Below are 22,503 nucleotides of genomic sequence, written 5' to 3' on the forward strand. Positions count from 1 at the left end.
TTATTATTATAATTCTTTGCCAAGTTTAAAAATCTGATTTTATTCCTTTCGATTATGCAAATTTTACTCCTTATCCTGTTCTGTACATAAGGACACATCATATACAAATTAAAGTTTCCTTGTGGTTTGGAAAGAAAGCTATGGAATGCTGATCATGAAAATTTATATGGAAATGACTGAAATTAGCACCAAATAATTTTATGAATCAACTATCGCATGCTGACTTTTGTTAGGAGTTGATCCATTTAGTTGACATTTGAGGAATTATGTTGGATTCCTGACCTTGCTTTATAGATTGTATAACTTGAACTAGATCATTTACTTTCAAAGAAAAAAATCGAGATATTTAATAACGTATTGTAACAATACCGATTTCCAAACTTCAATTTCTTAAACTCAAGGAATATGGATTATCTCAAAGGAGTTTAAGTGGTCTTATACTAACGGATAAATTTATCAGAGTTCAGAAGTGCAGAACTGTATTTTTCCAAGAGGTTAGGAGTAAAGTAGAACACATGCCCCTTGGTGTTTTGTTGTAGAAGGGTATTGTAGCATTCTCTTGATTTGCAGGTGGAGCGAAGAATAATTTTGACCTTTCTAAGAAGCTATAGTTTCTCACTGATTTCAAGAACCCTTGGTTTGTTGAAGCCAAGTTTGTCGTGTACTTCTAAGCTAGCCTCCTCTTTCCTTATTTCTCCTATTATTTATGTATTCGTGTCGCTTATTGCCTCCGCCTAAAAGAGATTTGCCTAGCCTTCTGATGGCTAGCAAAGGACGCTCCCTTACTATTTTAATATATCATATTATGGTATAAATTTATGACCTGTTATTTATCCCTTGTTAACACCATACCAAGTTAATCTAACAACAACTACTGTAACCTTACGACAATAAATGATAACAGGCTCAACTGAAATGAGACCATTATATGGACTATGTTTAAAGGCTATTGATATCATTGTGTAGACAAACTTGCTCAAACTCATAGAGAGGTTCGAGATTATTTTATCAATACCGTTGTTACTTTTGCATAGAAAAGGTTAAAGATTTTGGAGGACGTTTTATTGCATAAAAAGGAAAAGTAAAACTTCCATTGCTCATAAGATGAGAAGAGAAAGATGAGTTTCTTGTAATAACATGAATGTTTTATTATCCTGGTGCGTGTGGTGAAAGGGAAAATATTCATGAATGATACCCATATAAGAAAAGGATTTCTGGAATAATACAATCATCCATGTTGTATTTGCATGGAGAGTTATCTTTTATGTTACACTGAAATATTATTTACTTAGTTTAGATCATAACTCTCTCTCTCTCTCTCTCTCTCTCTCTCTCTCTCTCTCTCTCTGATGCCAATTTTGTATAATTTTCTCATAGATGGATTGTTTTTTATGGTGGTATATCATATATATATATATATATATATATATATATATATACATATATGTGTGTGTGTGTATTGTACGTACGCGATAGGTTTAAGCATTATTCAGAGGCAAAGCATTGTCATCTTATTTGCAACGTTCAATCCCTTAGTTGCCGTCCAAGTTGACGTGGCAGTTTCAAGCGAAGGATGTGGATCTTGTAACGCCAATCATAGAAAGCAACTGAGAATCGAGAGGCTCAAGTTTATGGTTTTAAACACTTTGAACAAAGGTTGGAGAAGGCTCCTGCATAATATATTATATTTAGTTTAGATGTGAGAACCATGTTATCAAAGTTAAGTGCATTGTTTATTTGTTAGAGAACACGTTCTGGAGAATACTGAAATTTGTCCTTTTGGTTATGTTAAGTATCATTCCGTTTCATTAAATATGATATTGCGATTTCTAGCATTACGTATTATTGCATCTTACTAAAAGCCGTTAAATGGTGGTTGGTACATTCCTGGAGGTTATTGTTGAAAGGTCAAGAGGTAAGGCACCAAAAGGTCGATGTACGTATCTCAGAAGGTTGTATTTAAGATAACGTTCCCAATTTCTGGTTGACTGTCTTTCGCTGACCTGCATTGTATTAAATTTCCTACAAGGCGAGAGTTGCCGTAAAACGAGTGGGGTGATCAGAGTTATTTGCTTGGATTCTAGTTTACGTTTGAAAATAGTCAAAGTTAAATACCATTTTAAAGATCTATTGGCCATGTTTTCACGACTATCACAACTTCGTCTTTCTCCGTGTCAGAGTTACTGTTATTATTATTGACTGGGGAAAACGAGACTGAATTTGACCTTACTTTTACCATTGATTTATTATGTGACCTCATTAGTATTACTCTTGTATTCAATAACTGTGCAGTAGGTGAATCATCTCTACTTTGAAGGTAATAAGTACAGTTATATCTCTGGCTTATTTGTTCATTAATTTTTTCCCATGCAGTGTGATATTTGGATGTAGTTCATCCAGCCCAAGTCATGTCAGAGAACTATAAATATATCAATCAAATCCTACTTAAAGTTCCGAGCGCAACATTTTTTTTTCAATGAAATATTAATGTTTTCTAAATAATCACTTTCAAACATAATCTTACTAATGATTAATATTTGTAGTAGCGCTGACCCTCCACTTCAGTGGTAGATTTGATGTAGATGTAAGTCAGTTGAAGGTATATATAGAAGTAAACTATATTATTGACGCCTTGTTTGTTCGCAGTATCATGTTTTTTTTTTTTTCGGGAAGGTCATTAATTTGCTTTAATAGCAACGGTTAAAGAATAGACTGATGGAAATAGATTGGTTTACATAAAGGCACATTACATGACTTCTTTGAAAATAGAAAATGAAACCGATGAATATTTTTATCATCTGGAATTCCTTTTTTACTGCAAGTCTAAGTTGATAGGCAAAGATGTTTTGTTATGATCTCTCTCTCTCTCTCTCTCTCTCTCTCTCTCTCTCTCTCTCATAAAATCATGTTAAATTTTTTGCCGCACTTTTATGATTTTGGACTTTGGATTATCTGATTATTAGTTCCTTTTATGTAGTTGGTCGTATCCAAAGATTTGAATGTGTATGTGAGAGGAGAGAGAGAGAGAGAGAGAGAGAGAGAGAGAGAGAGAGAGAGAGAGAGTATGAATTATTTCAAAATTGGCTACTTTAAAGAGAGAATAAATTATTTCAAATATGTGCAACATTATGTTTATAAGATTAAGACTATAAGTAATACAAATATACGATATTTTGTATTTATAATTGTGTGTAAATATGAACGTTTGATATCTATTATTACCTTTGTTAGAGTAAAGCAACAAGTAAAGAAGGAAAAATAAACTTTCATATTTTTTGAAAACTTTATTTGTACCCTGTGACTTTGAGGTATGACGTAAGCGGTCACGTGGTTTTGTTTACATTCTTCAAGGTCAGGGTCAGCCACATGATCGTGTGCGTCGAATGAGAGCGGAATATTCGACTGTGTGCACTTGCGACATAAGGAACATAATTGCGTGCTGCGGCTTTATCTGGAGGGACCCAGCAATAACCGTTCTAACAGCCGGTCTGCGTAGGAGCTTAATTTCCTTGTCGCCATCCTCGTTATTAAGAATTGAATAGTCAAGAATGATTCTCATAAAAAACTGTTAGATAGGGATTTTCGTGGCTAGGCAATCTAACGAACGAACGAACGAACGGTTTTGATATTTTCTTGAATGAATGAAGAAATTGCGTACATTTGCTTTGCGGTTGTTTGATTAAAGAAAAAAAAAATAAATATTATGGTACAAACTTTCGTTGAAAATTTATTGCTAATCTCCGCTCTCTCTCTCTCTCTCTCTCTCTCTCTCTCTCTCTCTCTCTCTCTCTAATATGACTGCCCTGAGCTTGACTTTGAAGTCCATAATTTGCTCATATTTGATAAATCACAGCTTTGCTTAGATACATTTAGGCATCGTCGTATAAATACAATTGAAATAATTTTTAAATGGTTTCATAAATTTCATCACTTAATTCAAGTCGCACTTTATATACATTTAGCCATCATTCTACTTTCACCCACTTCTTCTACCGGGAAAAAAATAACTTGCAACTTTAGTTGTAGGATGTTTTCGTTTGGGGTGGGGAGGGCTTGAAAATTAATTTTGTGACCATTGGGATTGGATAGACATTTGTTTATTAACCCAGTCAAGTATGTTAAGTATATTATTATTATTATTATTATTGTTGTTTTTTGTTGTTGTTGTTGTTATTAAGTGAACAACGTCAGGATTTCGAAAGTTATATAGTATTAAATACCTCTGCCAAGTTTTACATAGATGTATTTATATCGGGAGTATTTTAGTTTAGAACGTTCTAAATATAAATAGCTTCATCTTTTTTGTTTTATTCGTTTAATGAACACGTAGTGTCTACTAATTAGTATTTACGAAAAATATACTTAAAAACATGGGACAAATGTTCTAGACGAAGTGTTCAAATTTTGAAATTTGGAACGATCAAATATAATGATATTTTGAAGAAAGGAACTTATTTTTCTTTCAAGAAGAAGAGCCAGACTCTATGATGAAAATCTTTGTAAACGTGAAAGCGAACTGTTTTATAGCAAAGACCTTTTAACATATATTTCGTTACTCATCGTTTATTTATTATTTAAACATGATTATTTCTTCTCTGAAATATTTTGTCTTTAGTTCTTTTTGTCAAGTACATTAAAATCATATGAAGTAAAAATTTTGTAGAAATATTCCTACGCAAGAGGTCCGACTTTGACTAACGAATAAAAGAACTTTGATGTGAATATGATATTAATTCTTAGTACCTGGGTTAATAGGAAATTAAACTTGATTTAAGTTAAAAAAAAAAAAACAATTATATTGTTTTGTTGCTAGTTGTAGGAATTTACATATCCCCGAGTTCATTCCTGACATCTTTTATTAATTAAAATACCTGTTTCAGGATATTCCAACCATTCTACATCTGTGTTGGGTTTATCTCTGTTTATTTGTGGAATTTTAAGAAATTCACTTTTAATTTCGTATAATGAAAAATTTATATTTATATGTTTATAGTTACATATCAATGTCATTTTAATTTAGTATAATGACAATTTATATTTATATGTTTAGAGTAACATAACAATGGTCATTAATTAATGGATGAATGTTGCAGTGACTGGTGTTGTTCTTGTTTGGAGCAATCCTTGTAAAAGGAATGGCTTATGTATAAGAAATTCAAGTGTGTATATTATAGCGTGTGTATAAATGTCGATAAATATATTTATGGATGTGTATGTTTAGTAACAGTTATTTAAAGTTGTTAAAACGCTATTGTGGAAATTCAGAATCGGGGGATGCGGAATTTGTAAGGGCTGAATACATTTCACAGCATTTGATTGCCTTTTTCTCCCGTTGTATCGAATGTTTTTTTTTTATGAAAAATGTGACATAGTCTCTTCGATGTTGACTAAATGAGAAGCAAAATTGCAGAATAAATGTAACGGTCGTAGTTTCGTTCTGTTATGGCGCGCGTGAGTTATTTGTCTGCTTGAATTAAAAGAATGACATGGTTTGAAAAATTATGTTTTAGCTTCATAACAAAACATATAAAGTGAAATGGTTTTTTTATCTGATTAGAAAGAAAGATTTATATTGATTTTAACGCTTTCTTTCTGCTGAAATAAAAGATAAATTGATTTTTCAATTTTCTTTAAAAGAAAAAAATAAATACCCACATTTTTCTCATAACTGTCATGAAAATGTTTTTAAGCACTTTGGACTAACAAAGAAATGTAGTTTTTAAATAAATCTTGCAAACTTATTTTAGTTCAGAAATACTTATGCATATTAGAAATTTCACAAAAAACATTTACTTTGCGTAATTGAAGGTGGAATGTGGAGAAAACGTTTTTGTTCTCATTTGAGAATTGCTATTTCATCACTTCAGCGATGGTCTTTTTATATATTTTTTGCTGATGATTTTGCGAAAGCGACGCGTTTGGATGCGACAGGGAATTTGGGTGCTTAATTGTGTTATTAGATATCATCACCAGAACTTTCGCAGCAAACGTTATTTTTTCCGTTTGATAATGTTAAATATCAGGATATTTTGTAAAAGGCATGTTAGCGCAAGCCGATGATTCATATTGGATGGAAAGGATGAAAATTAATTTGTTAATATGATGTTATATAATAATTGAATAAGTGAGATTTCTGCTCACGTGACGTCCCTTTTTGAGTTTTATTTATTTCATAATTAGGATCTAAAAGTAATTTCAAATGTGGCTCTTTTTTTTTATCGATGTTATTACTGGCAAGGGTGTTTTATTACCTATATGTTTGCCTACTCTATTAGTACCATGAAAATTAGAATATCTCTTGAAGCCTGCTCGGGCTGTTACTACTATCACTACTCATTGGGAGGAAGACGTCATCACATGCATTATGGTAACGTTCGTAAGATCTCTCTCTCTCTCTCTCTCTCTCTCTCTCTCTCTCTCTCTCTCTGCGTCAATGACCTTAGATGTCAGGATGCCTGAAAACTTTAAATCTCTCTCTCTCTCTCTCTCTCTCTCTCTCTCTCTCTCTCTCTCTCTCTATCTCTCGGCTCGGCGTCAATGACCTTAGATGTCAGGATGCCTGAAAACTTTAAATCTCTCTCTCTCTCTCTCTCTCTCTCTCTCTCTCTCTCTCTCTCTCTCTCTCTCTCTCGGCGTCAATGACCTTAGATGTCAGGATGCCTGAAAACTTTAAATCTCTCTCTCTCTCTCTCTCTCTCTCTCTCTCTCCCTCCCTCCCCAAAGGTAATGAGAGAAGGTTCTCACCAGGTGACTGGAAATCCCTGAACAGAAGCAAAATCTCACAAAGTTTTATTTCAGTGGAAAATGCGCAGAATCATGGAAAGCATGAAAATGCAAAGCTGCGAGACCTTGTTAGGAAAACGGTAGGGCATGAAAGAGGTGTTTGAAGAAATGCCTCTTCGTTATTGCATGCTCAACGACTCATTTGCATAATTGTGATTTGTTCTTTCCATCTTTAACTTTTATTGCTTACAGAAGGATGGACTTGAAATGTTCATTCAGTCAATATCGAACAAATGGCGGACATATAGTATTTACCTTCGGAGTTAGTTATTGCTCTCTCTCTCTCTCTCTCTCTCTCTCTCTCTCTCTCTCTCTCTAAACGTTGTTTTGCTCTCTGTTAATTTTAGATAAGTACATGAATGTTTTAGGTTATTGGGTAACAGCGATTTCCTGGAAATATATTCACCCGTTGGTAGTACGAAAAATTAGGAACTTTGTTAATATACGTTCATGAAATTGCCACACAATTTAAAAAAGAATTTGATTAAGGTATGAGTTTAGGTAATTGTTTACAACACCACGCTCTCCATTTACTCCAAAATAATGCAATCCTGCAGTTCTCATCTTCTTGCACAGTAATTAGGTGGTTATTTAAATTCTGGGAAAGCAATAATTAGCAAGATATGTCGAGGAAGGGGGAAGGGGTTATAAAAAGAAAATAGCTCGGTTTCCTCACTAACCGACTTATATAACTGACATGTCAACATAGTCAACCAAACAGAATTCGTGATGCCAGCGTACATAAACAGAAGTTCGTAATGCCAACGTACATTTGATATACTGTATATTCAAAATATACTTAATTAAAAATGGAATAATTACTCAAAAGTGTCCATAAAATATGCAATTTACAAATAGTGACACTTTTGAGTAATCACTCAATTTTTTATTAAGTATATTTTTAATATACAGTATATCAAATGTACGCTGGCATCACGAATTCTGTTTGGTTGACTATGTTGACGTCAGTTCCAAGTCATTTGGTGAGGAAACCGAGCTATTTTCTTTTTATAACCCCTTCGCCCATCCTCAACATATCTTGCCTATTATTGCTTTCCCAGAATTTAAATGACCACCTAATTACTGTGCAAGAAGATAAGAACTGCAGGATTGCATTATTTTGGAGTAAATGGAGAGCGTGGTGTTGTAAACAAGTACTTGAGTTTATTTACTATACTGCCTTACACTATAGTATACGTAATGTAAATAAGAGTAAATATACCTTAATTGCGTTTGTGTTTATGTCGTTTACGAAAACTATTACAAATACAGTAAGTCAAAATGGCGTAGGTTGATTGCTCAGAAATTTCCTTCGGATGGCAACAAATCATCTCAAGTTTCTTGATGAATAATTCTGTTTTCTTGAGAGAGGAAGTATAGTTATGATCCTATAAATGTATATTATTTGACGAGTTAATTAGCATATATACATTGGGAAATAGTATATATAATTTTAACATCTTTACAGTATTTGGTTGATCAGCCGACTCTAATATTCTTGGCTTTTTGACCGGGACAAACTTTATTTTATATGGTGCAGGTAATCTAGAAAAAAAAAGAAAAAAAAAACAACCCCTTAATTCATCCTACTTTAAATCGAAGGCGAGGCTTGTGTGAATAAATAACCCTTTATTAGCGTCATGATTTAATGGACCTTAGGAGCAAATCCATGGAAAGTTTCCAATCAATTGCCTCCTGTCTTGGAAAGAACTTTCATGGTACCGGGTCATAAAATCCCCCACTCTCAAATACTACTGTAATGACATTTATTCAATGCAGCATACGAGTAGAAAGAGCACTTATTGAATACCCTTATAGAATTATGGTACAGACATTAAAGTTGCAGGAGGGAGCTTTTTCATGTAATGATGATATGTAGGCAAAGTCATTTCGTGCTATCGTCTATATGATAGTACAAATAATGAGTTTCGTTCAGTTATTATTCATAAGCAAACTTCCTGAAAGTCCGTAATAGGTCAAGTAATTAATTATAACGCACTGGTCATTTGAGTTATTTTTAGCCCTCTACTTCCTCTAATATGGTCATTGAGATCTTGAGCTGTATTTTCTATCTACTTAGAGAGAGAGAGAGAGAGAGAGAGAGAGAGAGAGAGAGAGAGAGAGTCGTTATTACAACGGGGCCTTCGGATGGGGTCGTTTGTGCTCGTTTACTGTAGGTACCATGTTAGCTAGGGCACCAGCCACCCGTTGAGATACTACCACTAGAGAGTTATTGCGTCCTTTGACTGGCCGGACAGTATTACATTGGATCCCTCTCTCTGGTTACTGCTCATTTTTTCGTTGCTTGTACATACACAGAATAGTGTGCCTATTCTTTCGACATTCTCCTCTGTGCTCATACACCTGAAAACACCGAGATTACCAAATTATTCTTCTTCGCTCCGCGGGTTAACTGCTTCACAGTATTTGTTCAGTGGCTACTTTCCTCATGGTAAGGGTAGAAGAGACCCTTTAGTTATGGTAAGCAGGTCTTCTAGGAGGACACTCCAAAATGAAACCATTGTTCTCTAGTCTTGGGTAGCACCATGGTCTTCCACCGCCTTGGGTTAGAGTTCTATTGCTTGAGGGTACACTTGGGCACACTATTCTATTTCATTTCGCTTCCTCTTATTTTATTTTGAAGTTTTTATAGTTTATATATAAAAGATTTAGTTTAATGTTACCGTTCTTAGAATATTTTAATTGTTCATTACTTCTCTAGTAGCGTATTTATTTCATTTTTTCGTTTACTCGCTGGACTATTTTCCCTGTTGAAGCCCTTGGGCTTATGGCATCCTGCTTTTCCAATTATGGTTGTAGCTTAGCAAGTAATAATAATAATAATGCACTTCTGGAAACAGGTATTTTTTTCTATCTGTGATTTGTCAGTGTTTTTCCTCAGGATTAACTAAATCTGGCAATTAGCTTTTGTTTTTATCACGTGTCATATTTGGTATTTGGTTTTAAGTCTTGTTTTCATAAAAGCTGGAAAGCCAGGGAACTTTATTAAAACTCTTATTGTTCGGACAACGGTTCACAAGTTAAGAGGCAAAGTACGGGTTAGCGAAGCATATGAATCCATTATCGACTCTATTCTCTCGACGTTCAAAGAATTTGTTCTAACGAGTTTTAGCCAACTGAGACAATTAAATGTTTTATCGTTTATGTATTGTACAACACCCAACAAAATTATCTATTTATAGTTCCAATTTCGTTCGGTTTGAAGGTTTCCATATTCATTGGTGCAATGCGGACACGATTCCTTCTATGATATGTACTGTGTGTATATATATGTGTATATATATATATATATATATATATATATATATATATATATATATATATATATATATATATATATATATATATATATGAGCAAGCTATTTTTTTTACAAGTAAGGTAAATGGTCACTGGCTCTTATATATATATATATATATATATATATATATATATATATATATACACTGTATATATATATATATATATATATATATATATATATATATATATATATATGTTACATTTATATATGTATATATATATGAGCAAATTATTTTCTGTTACAAGTAGGTAAAATGGTCACTGGCTCTTCCTGAATCAATTGCTCTAAATTCTAGACTTTTCACCATAAACGGGTGTCTCCTCTTGTTTTTACTTGACGAACCCTTCTTAAACAGTACTGATTCATCCATCTTTTTATATACTCTAACCTTATTACCACTGTATTTCAGCTAGCAAGCATTGTTCATCAACTAGTCTGATTCATCATTCCCACTTTACTTTCATGAAGGTGACGTGGGTGTGGTTGGGGAATTTTTTCAATTTATTGCACACTCCTTTTATGCTACTCACCTTTCCTCTCGCCCTAACACTAAGAATTGGCCTATATATTTTACTCCCAAGTACCTGAAGAGCCAACAACGCCGCATTTCTACTATTATAGCTCTATACCCTCATAACGTGACTGTTACTTACAATTACCCTTGACTTTTTTGGCTGACAGTTCTGTATCACATTTTTTTTCTTGTAATTAGTAAGGCAATCCATAAATATCAACCATTTCACACAATGCATGACTAATTTTCTTAATTCATAACTTTGCTTCGAGATTTACTGTCCTTTTAGGGATATTTGCATCAAGCTATCCACAGAGGTATTATCCTTGGAGACAACACACCATGTCTCTGGTACATTCTTACACTCAGTAATCATGCCCATCTAAATTTTCTAATACAATTTTCTTCCACTAATAAGCTTTTTACATAGTCTCAACAATTTATTCCAAATTGCTGTTTTTCTAATGCTTCCTAAGGGGTTCTATATTCATTTATGTTAACTACAACTTCTTTCCTCTACTTTAAAACCCCTGACATAACTATTTCGTAAGAAACCCCTTATATACTCATCCTCCTATTTGTATAAACTCGTATGTCACCTCTTTTACGATCCCTTTTCGCTCTAAATCCTTCTCAAGACCCGCCTAGCTGCTTTCAGTAATGTCATTTTCAGTAATTATAACAGTCGTCTCTATCATCTTGACCTTTTCACAATGGATCAATTACCTCTGCTGCCACTCACTCCCCCAGATTACTTCTGTCATCCAGAAATATCTTATTAGCTTTTGTCAACCTTTCAATCACACGATCGCCACCATTCAGAAGCATCTTACTTTTAATCCCATCAGCTCCCGATGCCTTTGCAGTTTTCACCTCTCAATTATAATCTTCATTACATAATCTGTCTACGCTTACTTATACTACTCATTTAAAGGTCGCACACTAGTTCTACCTAATATCTATGAACTCCTACTTCTTTGTTCGTTTAACTCTAAGAGGTAGTCGTGTCATTGTCTGAAAATAAATGTCAATACTTTGCTGAATGCCGTTCCCCGACTTTATCTTGAGGGGCGAAAGCAATAACATGTAAGTGACGTCAATCTTAATGTATGTTACAGTAGGAGGCAACTTGTATTTCTGCCGATGGTATATAATCTTATAAATGATATGTTGTAATTGCGAGTTGGTCTTTTTTTTATATAAACTTCCCCCGAGAGAGGTAGGGAAAACTTAATAATAGAGACACCTTATTTCAAACATTAGAAAAAAATTTATATATTTGTCCATCTTGGTTTTCTTTGCAGCGAAGAAATGGAAGTTCAAATTAAAACTGAATACCCTGGTTTGCAGTTTATCCTAGGCTGTTTCATTGGGATCATTTTAATTCCAGTTGTGTTTGTGTTTTTACCATTATATTCTTTTTAGAGAGAAAAAGAGAGAAAAAGATTCTATTATTGTGTGATCCTGTACCGTATTATGGGTGGTTCATTAATGGATTTGATTTTCATTTGTCAGAAAAACTGATAAAACTGGTTTGGTGAGGAGTGTATCCTCCAAAGTTCATTTACTTCTAAAGGTTTAAGAATATACCTTGCGGAAATCTAACTGATGATTTATTTTAATATCTTTTGTGCGTGTTATTGGTGAATTTACTGTACAGTGCAAAAGAGCTGGCTCCTTTTCGCCCCATTTGGACGATCTTGGAGAAAAACTTGTACCTGCTTTTGCTTACTGGTTGTGAGAGCCTTGTAGGTTTCTCTTCCTCCCAACAGGTATCTGTCTTCTTGTACGTACCAGCAGAGCTTGTCAAAATTTATAACACGCACAACCTTGAAGTAATCAATATTTCAAGTACAACTCCTCTCGTCTTCTGTAACATGTATAAACGGGGACTTTTGTGAAATTAATCATTCAGTATTTAAAAGGAAATTATTCATTCATTTATTTATTCTTGGGCGTTAAAGAGATATATATGCCCCCTGTGGCCGCGGGGGCATATAAAAATTAGAATAGCGCCAACGTTATCCCTGCGTGTCGTAAGAGGCGACTAAAAGGGACGGGACGAGGGGGCTGGGAACCCCCTCTCCTGTAAAAGTATCCTGTGAGACAGCAACAAAGAGATGGAGCTGGGGGGAGAGTGACTGCTCCCCGCACTCTAGTTTTGGGGTGTTTGAATGTGCGTGGATGTAGTACGATAGAGAGTAAAAGATGTGAGATTGGAAGTATGTTTAGAAGTAGAAGGATGGATGTATTGGCCTTGTGTGAGACAAAGATGAAAGGAAAGGGTGAAGTGATGTTTGGTGAAATGTCTGGTAGAGTGTCTGGGATTGAAAGGGGAAGAGCGAGAGAGGGTGTGGCCTTATTGTTGAGTGAATGGATGACAGGTAAAGTAGTGGAATGGAAGGAGATATCATCTAAGTTAATGTGGGTAAGGGTTAGGTTGGGTAGGGAATGTTGGGCGTTTGTCAGTGCGTATGGGCCAGGTAGTGAGAAAAGTGAAGAAGAGCGGAATGAGTTCTGGAGTGAATTAACTAGGTGTGTAGAAGGACTGGGTAGAAGGAATTATGTAGTTGTTATGGGTGACTTAAATGCTAGAGTGGGTGCTGGAGAGGTAGAAGGTGTCATTGGGAAATATGGCGTACCAGGTGAAAATGAGAGTGGTGAGAGACTGGTAGATATGTGTGTTGAACAAGAGATGGTAATAAGTGCTAGCTTTTTTAAAAAGAAAGATAAAAATAAGTATACATGGGTAAGAGTGGCAAATGGAAGAGTAGTAGAAAGGGCATTAATGGATTATGTGTTGATAACAAAAAGAATGTTTGGAAGATTGAAAGACGTGCACGTGTTTAGGGGTATGGCTAACGGTATGTCTGATCATTTTTTGGTGGAAGGAAAATTGGTTGTAGCAAAAGAGTGGGGGAATAGAGTAGGTGGATGTAAAAGGGAGCTAGTGAGGGTTGAAGAGCTAATAAAACCGGGGGTAAAAAGTAAATATCAGGAAAGGTTGAAAATGGCATATGACGAGGTGAGAGTAAGAGAAACTGGTAATTTAGAGGAGGAGTGGAAGTTAGCAAAAGAAAATTTTGTTGGGATTGCAAGTGATGTATGTGGCAAGAAGGTTGTTGGAGGCAGCATGAGGAAGGGCAGTGAATGGTGGAATGAAGGAGTGAAGGTAAAAGTGGAAGAGAAAAAGAGGGCTTTTGAAGAATGGCTGCAGAGTAATAGTATAGAGAAGTATGAAAAATATAGAGAGAAAAAGGTGGAAGTAAAGCGCAAGGTACGTGAGGCAAAGAGGGCAGCTGACCTGAGGTGGGGTCAGGGACTGGGTCAGTCATATGAAGAGAATAAGAAGAAGTTTTGGAAAGAAGTGAAGAGAGTAAGGAAGGCCGGCGCAAGAATTGAAGAGACAGTGAAAGATGGAAATGGAAGGTTGTTAAAAGGAGAGGAGGTAAGGAAAAGGTGGGCGGAATATTTTGAAAGTTTGCTGAATGTTGAGGATGATAGGGAGGCAGATATAATTGCGGTTCCAGGTGTTGAGGTGCCAGTGATGGGAGATGAGAACGAGAGAGAGATTACAATAGAGGAAGTGAGGAGAGCACTAGATGAAACGAGAGTAGGAAAAGCATCGGGTATGGATGGTGTGAAAGCTGAGATGTTGAAGGAAGGGGGTGTGACTGTACTTGAATGGTTGGTGAGATTGTTTAATGTGTGTTTTGTGTTGTCAATGGTACCAGTAGATTGGGTCTGTGCATGTATTGTACCACTATATAAGGGTAAGGGAGATGTGCATGAGTGTTGTAATTCAAGAGGTATTAGTTTGTTGAGTGTAGTTGGAAAAGTGTATGGTAGAATACTGATTAATAGGATTAAGGATAAAACAGAGAATGCAATCTTGGAAGTACAGGGTGGTTTTAGAAGAGGTAGGGGTTGTATGAATCAGATTTTTACAGTTAGGCAGATATGCGAGAAATATTTAGCAAAAGGTAAGGAGGTGTATGTTGCGTTTATGGATCTGGAGAAAGCATATGATAGAGTTGATAGGGAAGCAATGTGGAATGTGATGAGGTTATATGGAGTTGGTGGAAGGTTGTTGCAAGCAGTGAAAAGTCTCTACACAGGTAGTAAAGCATGTGTTAGAATAGGAAATGAGGTGAGCGATTGGTTTCCGGTGAGAGTGGGGCTGAGACAGGGATGTGTGATGTCGCCGTGGTTGTTTAACTTGTATGTTGATGGAGTGGTGAGAGAGGTGAATGCTAGAGTGCTTGGACGAGGATTAAAACTGGTAGGCGAGAATGATCATGAATGGGAGGTAAATCAGTTGTTGTTTGCGGATGATACTGTACTGGTAGCAGACACAGAAGAGAAGCTTGACCGACTAGTGACAGAATTTGGAAAGGTGTGTGAGAGAAGGAAGTTGAGAGTTAATGTGGGTAAGAGTAAGGTTATGAGATGTACGAGAAGGGAAGGTGGTGCAAGGTTGAATGTCATGTTGAATGGAGAGTTACTTGAGGAGGTGGATCAGTTTAAGTACTTGGGGTCTGTTGTTGCAGCAAATGGTGGAGTGGAAGCAGATGTACGTCAGAGAGTGAATGAAGGTTGCAAAGTGTTGGGGGCAGTTAAGGGAGTAGTAAAAAATAGAGGATTGGGCATGAATGTAAAGAGAGTTCTATATGAGAAAGTGATTGTACCAACTGTGATGTATGGATCGGAGTTGTGGGGAATGAAAGTGATGGAGAGACAGAAATTGAATGTGTTTGAGATGAAGTGTCTAAGGAGTATGGCTGGTGTATCTCGAGTAGATAGGGTTAGGAACGAAGTGGTGAGGGTGAGAACGGGTGTAAGAAATGAGTTAGCGGCTAGAGTGGATATGAATGTGTTGAGGTGGTTTGGCCATGTTGAGAGAATGGAAAATAGCTGTCTGCTAAAGAAGGTGATGAATGCAAGAGTTGATGGGAGAAGTACAAGAGGAAGGCCAAGGTTTGGGTGGATGGATGGTGTGAAGAAAGCTCTGGGTGATAGGAGGATAGATGTGAGAGAGGCAAGAGAGCGTGCTAGAAATAGGAATGAATGGCGAGCGATTGTGACGCAGTTCCGGTAGGCCCTGCTGCTTCTTCCGGTGCCTTAGATGACCGCGGAGGTAGCAGCAGTAGGGGACTCAGCAGTATGAAGCTTCATCTGTGGTGGAAATGTGGGAGGTTGGGCTGTGGCACCCTAGCAGTACCAGCTGAACTCGGCTGAGTCCCTGGTTAGGCTGGAGGAACGTAGAGAGTAGAGGTCCCCTTTTTGTTTTGTTTCTTGTTGTTGTCGGCTACCCCCCAAAATTGGGGGAAGTGCCTTTGGTATATGTATGTATGTATGTTAAAGAAATAATCTTTGTTTGCATAATAATGTATAATCGTATCAGGTTTTCTGTCTTTTTATGCGTATTATTTTAGTTGCATTTTTATATGCTATATAAGTATATATTTAGTGTCATGGTTATATACAATCTTTTGTGATTAGGAAAATATGACTTTTTATAGTTATACATTATACTCCAAATTCAACAATATTGAAATTCAATTTAATTTCCAATAATGAATATTATTGAAAATTTTATTAATTTACAAAATTTGTTGTAGACAAGGGCTTTAAGTTAGGTCAAGTGATTTTGAGTATTGGAAACAGTTGCAGAGTGAAGTTAAAACACGACTCGGTGAACTGGATCAGAGCTGATGGTTATATGCTTTGTTGCGTGGAAGTGCTCGGGAAGGGATTACTGGAGACTATGCCACGGGTGGCTCTGCGAACTGCAATAGCCTTGTGTGGAGAGAGAGAGAGAGAGAGAGAGAGAGAGAGAGAGAGAGAGAGAGAGAGGCGGCTGTTTCATGATAGAAATATCTTGCAAAGGAGATCCGGTAATATTGCGTTTGACTGCCGCTTTGGTGTTCTTAAGAGGTCCTCTGTAATGGTGATGGGATGGTGGCTATTATTGTTATAGAGACTGTTACCATTACCATGACATTTATTTTTGTCTTTGTAGGTATTGCTGTTCGTAACTGTTATTGTTACCGTCGGTGGCAGTGGTGTGGAGGGAGGCTTTTAGTGTAATTGATTTTAGTGGTCTTGATCTGATATGTATATTTCCTTGCATCTGTGTGTTGATAGTGCTGAGAGCTAGTTAGGGGTCCCCAAGGGCTTATGCTAAGTTGGATGTTCGTTGCTATGACTCCTTTGAACTTTCATTCAACTGTACAGACGTGTACATAATTACTCATACATGAAGCTATAGTCTATTTTACTTTGTAACATTGTTCTTTGTACGTGTATGAAAACAAATGCTTATTTATAGATTACAGAATTATTGCTAACAAAAAAAAAAAAACCGAGGTTTACTTCTACTTTTCGATTCGAAGCTTTTTCTAAAGAAAGGAATACTAAACTGCATAATTGTCACCTTTTTATAAATTATCGAAATATTCCCCATTTTCCCATGTTATGCTCCACCTCCATTTCCTTTACCGTTTGCTGTGGCTCATATCCAGATGGTGGTGTTGTAGATATTCAACGCCTTCTGGAGACCTGTTCATCCGCCCCTGGGCCTTCCCTCCTTACAAGGCTGCTGAGACCTTCTCCATTCCTAACGTTGCCATAGTAGCACAGAGAGAGAGAGAGAGAGAGAGAGAGAGAGAGAGAGAGAGAGAGAGAGAGAGAGAGAGCAAAGTCATTGTTATTCGTGAGTAGATGGATGTAAGGGTATAAAACAAAGACTTACATTTTGTTGTTGTATATTGAGGTGTTTGTTCATTGCGATTGCATCCGCATATATTCAAGATAGGAATGATTAAATGTACATAAAATAACAAGTCAGTTCTTACTAGTTACACAAGTAAGTCTGCAATTGTGCCTTGGGATTTGTTTATTGTTAGTCACATCTATGAGGCGTTACCAGATAATTGTTAGATAGGCCCTTTATGCTTAGGAGCCTCTTCAACCTTGCTTCATGCCAGTCAGGTTAAGGAGAAATTCACATGAGACACTTCAGACGCCATTCGGGTTAATCTTGGAAGTTTAAATGCGCAACACAAGTCGTTGAACCGAAACCGAATCTTGAATCGTGTGGACTAAGTTATGCCATTGTTTTCAGGCTCACCAGATATGAACGAAAAGTATCTGCTGAAATATTCTGAGAAAATTTTGAAATGTCCTTGACAAAAAGATAACTAAACATTTCTTACGGCTAAAATCGCTCTAGTTTGGCACTTTTTGGTAAGATTTCAAAATTTGACCCACACCACTTGGACCGATGGCAGTGGTCTTACCCTGGGATAATGATTATTATTATTATTATTATTATTATTATTATTATTATTATTATTATTGTAGTAGTAGTAGTAGTAGTAGTAGTCGTCGTCGTCGTCGTTTGTACAACGGCAAAGGTATTACGATAATACTACAACGGGACTAGCTTAATTTCAAAGTCTTCAGTAATGTTGGATTACAACAAAAGATGAGATGGAAGGTTCATATGTAAAAGGTAAAGGAACTAACAAATGCTTACGATATTATGCCGATTACTAATGTGTTAGAATGCATGAGCCAAGTAGATAAAATGCAAAGTCATGACTCAAGAACCTCTGTATCTAGAGATCAGCAATAATCCAGATAACACCGGCAATTTTAAAAGGGACATTGTGAAAATATTCTCTGTATGAGTGAAAGTGATTTCTAGTTGCTCGTTGTAGAGTTTTTAGAGACAAATAAGAATCTCTAGCAAATATGGGAGTTTGATTAGTCATCGTCCAGTGAAACCGATGTAGTCAAATTTCCAATTAAAGGTCATGCGAATGCAATATAATGTTTGGCGGTTGGATTAAATGAATTCGACTTTATGATCGAGTACAAGGGTTGGGGGGCGGGGGGGAATTGCCATATGGTGACCTGTAATTATCGAACTTTGTTGCAAGGGAAAATAGATATGGTGTGGATTGGTGGAGTCTGTTTAACTATCAAAGTGTAAGAAAAAATACAATCTCACATGCAAAAAGTTTTTACTGAATGCGAACATGTTCAGGTTTTATCTCAAACATACTTTAGTTGAAATTTAAAAGAAAGTATTATGCTTAACTGTTTTTATTTTATTTTTCTTTGTTCGTAAATGTAGAGATGATCGTCTACATCGAAGCGCCTTATAGAAAAGGAAGAAAGTTACCAAGAATAGAAGGAACTTGACACAATTTTCTGATCTGATTAAAAACAAAATGAGTAAAAGATGCAGGACGCGATTGCAATTCCTAAAAATTCACAGTAAACTGCTGCATCGTAACTGTTCCACACTTAATACACTTTTAGGGCTGCGTTCCTGGTCCTATTCTTTATGAAGTCCAGGGGAATACTATCCGCGGGACCCTATATTCACTTTATCGTATACTTTCTTAGGTATTTGGCATCTCTCACCGCATATTGCCTGTATATTGTCAAATCCACATTATCGAAGCACTTCGAAAAAAAGAAAGGCTTCAGTTTCTTCTTGAAAGCCTTAATATCTTCAGTTTTTCGGACAAGTTACAGTCAAGAGATACTCTTAGATCACGAACTTGACTAGATATCGGGACCGAGTTGTTATTTATGTTTATTTGAATATCGCCCAAGTTTCATAGCAGTTTTTCTTTTCAACCACCATAAACTCAGTTTTATTTTCATTGAGTTTTAGTTGTTCAATTGTCATCTATTCCCTAACACTGGTAAGAATTTGGTTTAGAGTTTCAGTTGTATCATCTATATGATTTATGGAGAAGTAAAATTGTCTATCATATGCAAATGATTTAAACTTCACTCCGTGCCTTAGTAGTACTTTTGATAGACCAATAGTATAAATATGGAATAAGATTGGACCCAGTACACTCTCTTGAGTACCCCTCTGTTTAAGGGTTTATATGATGAATAAATTTTTCCAATTTGTACACAGTAGTTTATCAACCAATTAGTCTTTTAGGTATTCAAAAGCTTGATCTTCAATACCGATGGACCATAGATCATTTAGTAGCAGTTCATGCACAACTGTATCAAAAGCAGTACTAGGATTAAGTAATATCAAAATGCACATTCGTGTTCTGTCGTCATTTGCAGCTTATCATTTACAACAGAACAGAAGCTGAGTCTGTAAAGTATAATTTACTTCCACATCCTCTTCCTCCGATGTTCCTCTGCAACCTTATTTAATTTCATAATGCAATTGCCGGGTTTTCACCCAGTATGTTGTACCTCAGCCCTGCATGAACCCTTAGGTCCCAGCGACTGGCCATATGACTAAAAACCCGTTAATCCCATCGCCATTATGTAATAGGATAATTTTCAACTTTTAGGTTAGATTTGCGATGACACTGCAGGTGCTATATATACTTGCTTTGTACAAGTAATCAGTCATTGCAAACCTTAGGCTATAGCACAACCCTTGTACTGTAAGGCGAATGTGGTTTCGTTTCTTTTTATTTTTTTTTTCACTAATTTAATCGCATCCTGTTTTTCATTCTTTTTAATGAATAGCTTCAATCTTTTGTGTGTGTAATATTTGATTTTAAGTGAATGCCGTCTCTGATACGAATTGTTATTGAAAGAAAAAGTTGGTGTAATATTGTTCGCGGGTGTTTGTTTTATAATTGAATTAGTGAATATTTTGAACTAATTCTTATTGTAATTGAGTGGGCGCATGCCCCTAACGTTTGCAGTTTAATATGTCGTAGTTATAGTTGATTCCTTAAATAAGAGAAAATGGGTGTAAAGAAAATGTGTCCCATTTTTTTCCATGCTGATCCTCTCTCTGCCACATTGATTAAAGGCGTCCTGGCTGAACATGGCTAGATGTGTGTGTGTGGACTTGAATTATTGCTCGGTTCACTCACCACTTTATTTTAGCTTTTTAATTTAATCCTTTTGTCTTGGAACGCTTCGTTTTCTCGGATGTGCTTTCTGACGTAAGCTTTTTCCTATAGAAATTGAGAGGAGATATAGATGTAGGATGTGTTGATAATTGATTGATTAATTTTCCCTCATTCAATGCAAGACTAATACGAATAACGAATTAATGCGATGTTGACTTACACGTTAGTTGTTCCTGCCATATTTGTATCTCCCAGACTAGATTATGAGAAGCTTTGAAATATTTTTGAGGAGTTGATGCCTATGCTCAATTAAAACCAAGACGCAATTAGAATCGTTGTGACTGTTTTATGATAAACTAATATTACTTTTTTGTTCTTTTCAGGAGGAACATCGCTTCCAATAATCCACTGTTTTCAGCACAAGGTAAAATTGACATAAAATTGATGTTAACAGTTTAAAATGTTTGCTGTCGACAGCAATTATCATTTCATAATACTTGAATAAAAGTTGCAACGTGAATAAATGTTCCTGTGGAAATTTTCTTCGTAATTAGAGTTAATAGATTTTGGTGAGGAATATTAAGAAAGGATATCTAGTGCTCAATATATGTGGGAGTGAAGGATATTCTTGCAAATTCGAGGCCTGATGTTTGATTCTTCTAGATATAGAAGAAAATAACAATGGAATAAGGACCCACTAGTTTTCTAATATATTACATGCTTTAAATATGTAATGGGCTTCGGTATTGGTGATGTTCTTAGACAAGTCTGTTGTATTTTTGTAGATCCACAGAAATGTCTCTTAGGTTTATGGCTGTAGCTTTTCAGCCACGGTGAAACAGCTTTGGTGTTATGTTGCCTTATTGAACCCGTCTGATGAAGAACAAGGATTTATCAAAGTTTGTAGATCGTGGAATGAAAATTGGAAAGCTTCTTTGAATATTCGTTTCATTGAGGCTGCAGCTTCGTTGCCACTTCTGTTACGGCGGTGGTTTTATTCTGCCTTGATTTATATGGAAGTAATCCCACCACGGTCGTTAGCCATGAAAAAAGAAGCTGGCGCTGTGAACGAAAAGAAGGGTGAGGCAGACGAGGAAAGAAGCGCGAGGGAGGAGGAGGAGTTGTAGTAGTAGGAGGCGGTGGCGGTGATGGCGATAGGTTAGGAAGGTGGAAGGGAATTGCAAGAGCAGCAGCAGCAGAACGGAGGCGGACGACGCCACCAGCAGCATCGGCTTACGAGGAAAGGACTTTTTTTTTTTTTTTTTTTTTTCCAACAACCCGCTTTCCAGCATTTCTTATCGATTCAAACTCTGCGAGAAGACAAGATGGCCGTGCCTCCGTCCTACTGCTCTGGTGTGCCTCCCCCTCCCGCCCTGTATCCCCCTCATAGTAATAAACACTAGAAACAGGTAATGGCTGAGTGGTGGGTCCATGTCGACCCCGTTGCCATGGGGAAATACGGACCGAGAACAAGTGGGCCGGCGGGGCACAGGAATGGTCCTGCCTTTGGGGTTGGTGTCGGGGATATCCTTAGCGTAGGAGCGTGAGGGGCAGGGGCCGAGGCTACATTTGGCGGGAATACAATTTCTGGATTTTCTCTGTTCAAATGACATTTTGGCGCGCGTATCCACGCCTCCTTCTGCTGCCCGCCCGCCCGCCTAGAGAGGAGAGCCACCCACCTCCATCCTCCTATAAGAAGAGGAACCCTGAAAACAGATGCATCGCTTGAATTCGCTTCCCCGTTTTGGTATGCGCTGCTAAATATGGAAAACATAAACTGCTTCGTTATTTATAAAGAGGAAACCATGTTTAGTTGAGTCAACTTTTCTTGTATGATGGACCGTTTCCAAATGGTTTGCAATAAAATGTAAGGTGTCTCACCTCAGCGATTTTGGTTTCTTGTCCTAGGAGGGCTGTCGCTGGCATCTTGAATATAATAAACACACATATACTTACATATCGCACTTCTGTACTGCAGAATAAAACTCCCGTGCAGGGCTTTAGGAGAGAGAGAAAAAACAAA

At 36.5% G+C, this 22,503-nt stretch overlaps 1 protein-coding gene across 1 annotated transcript in view; it reads left to right on the top strand.

The window, feature by feature from the left end:
- Positions 1-22,503, top strand: part of tou (toutatis) — a 510,442-nt gene that overhangs the window by 74,351 nt on the left and 413,588 nt on the right. The window contains exon 2 of the mRNA XM_068348421.1: positions 20,864-20,904. The gene's annotated coding sequence lies outside the window, so the exon portion shown is untranslated. The remainder of the gene's footprint in view (positions 1-20,863; positions 20,905-22,503) is intronic.

This window comes from Palaemon carinicauda, chromosome 2, assembly GCF_036898095.1.
Source record: "Palaemon carinicauda isolate YSFRI2023 chromosome 2, ASM3689809v2, whole genome shotgun sequence".
Taxonomy (NCBI): domain Eukaryota; kingdom Metazoa; phylum Arthropoda; class Malacostraca; order Decapoda; family Palaemonidae; genus Palaemon; species Palaemon carinicauda.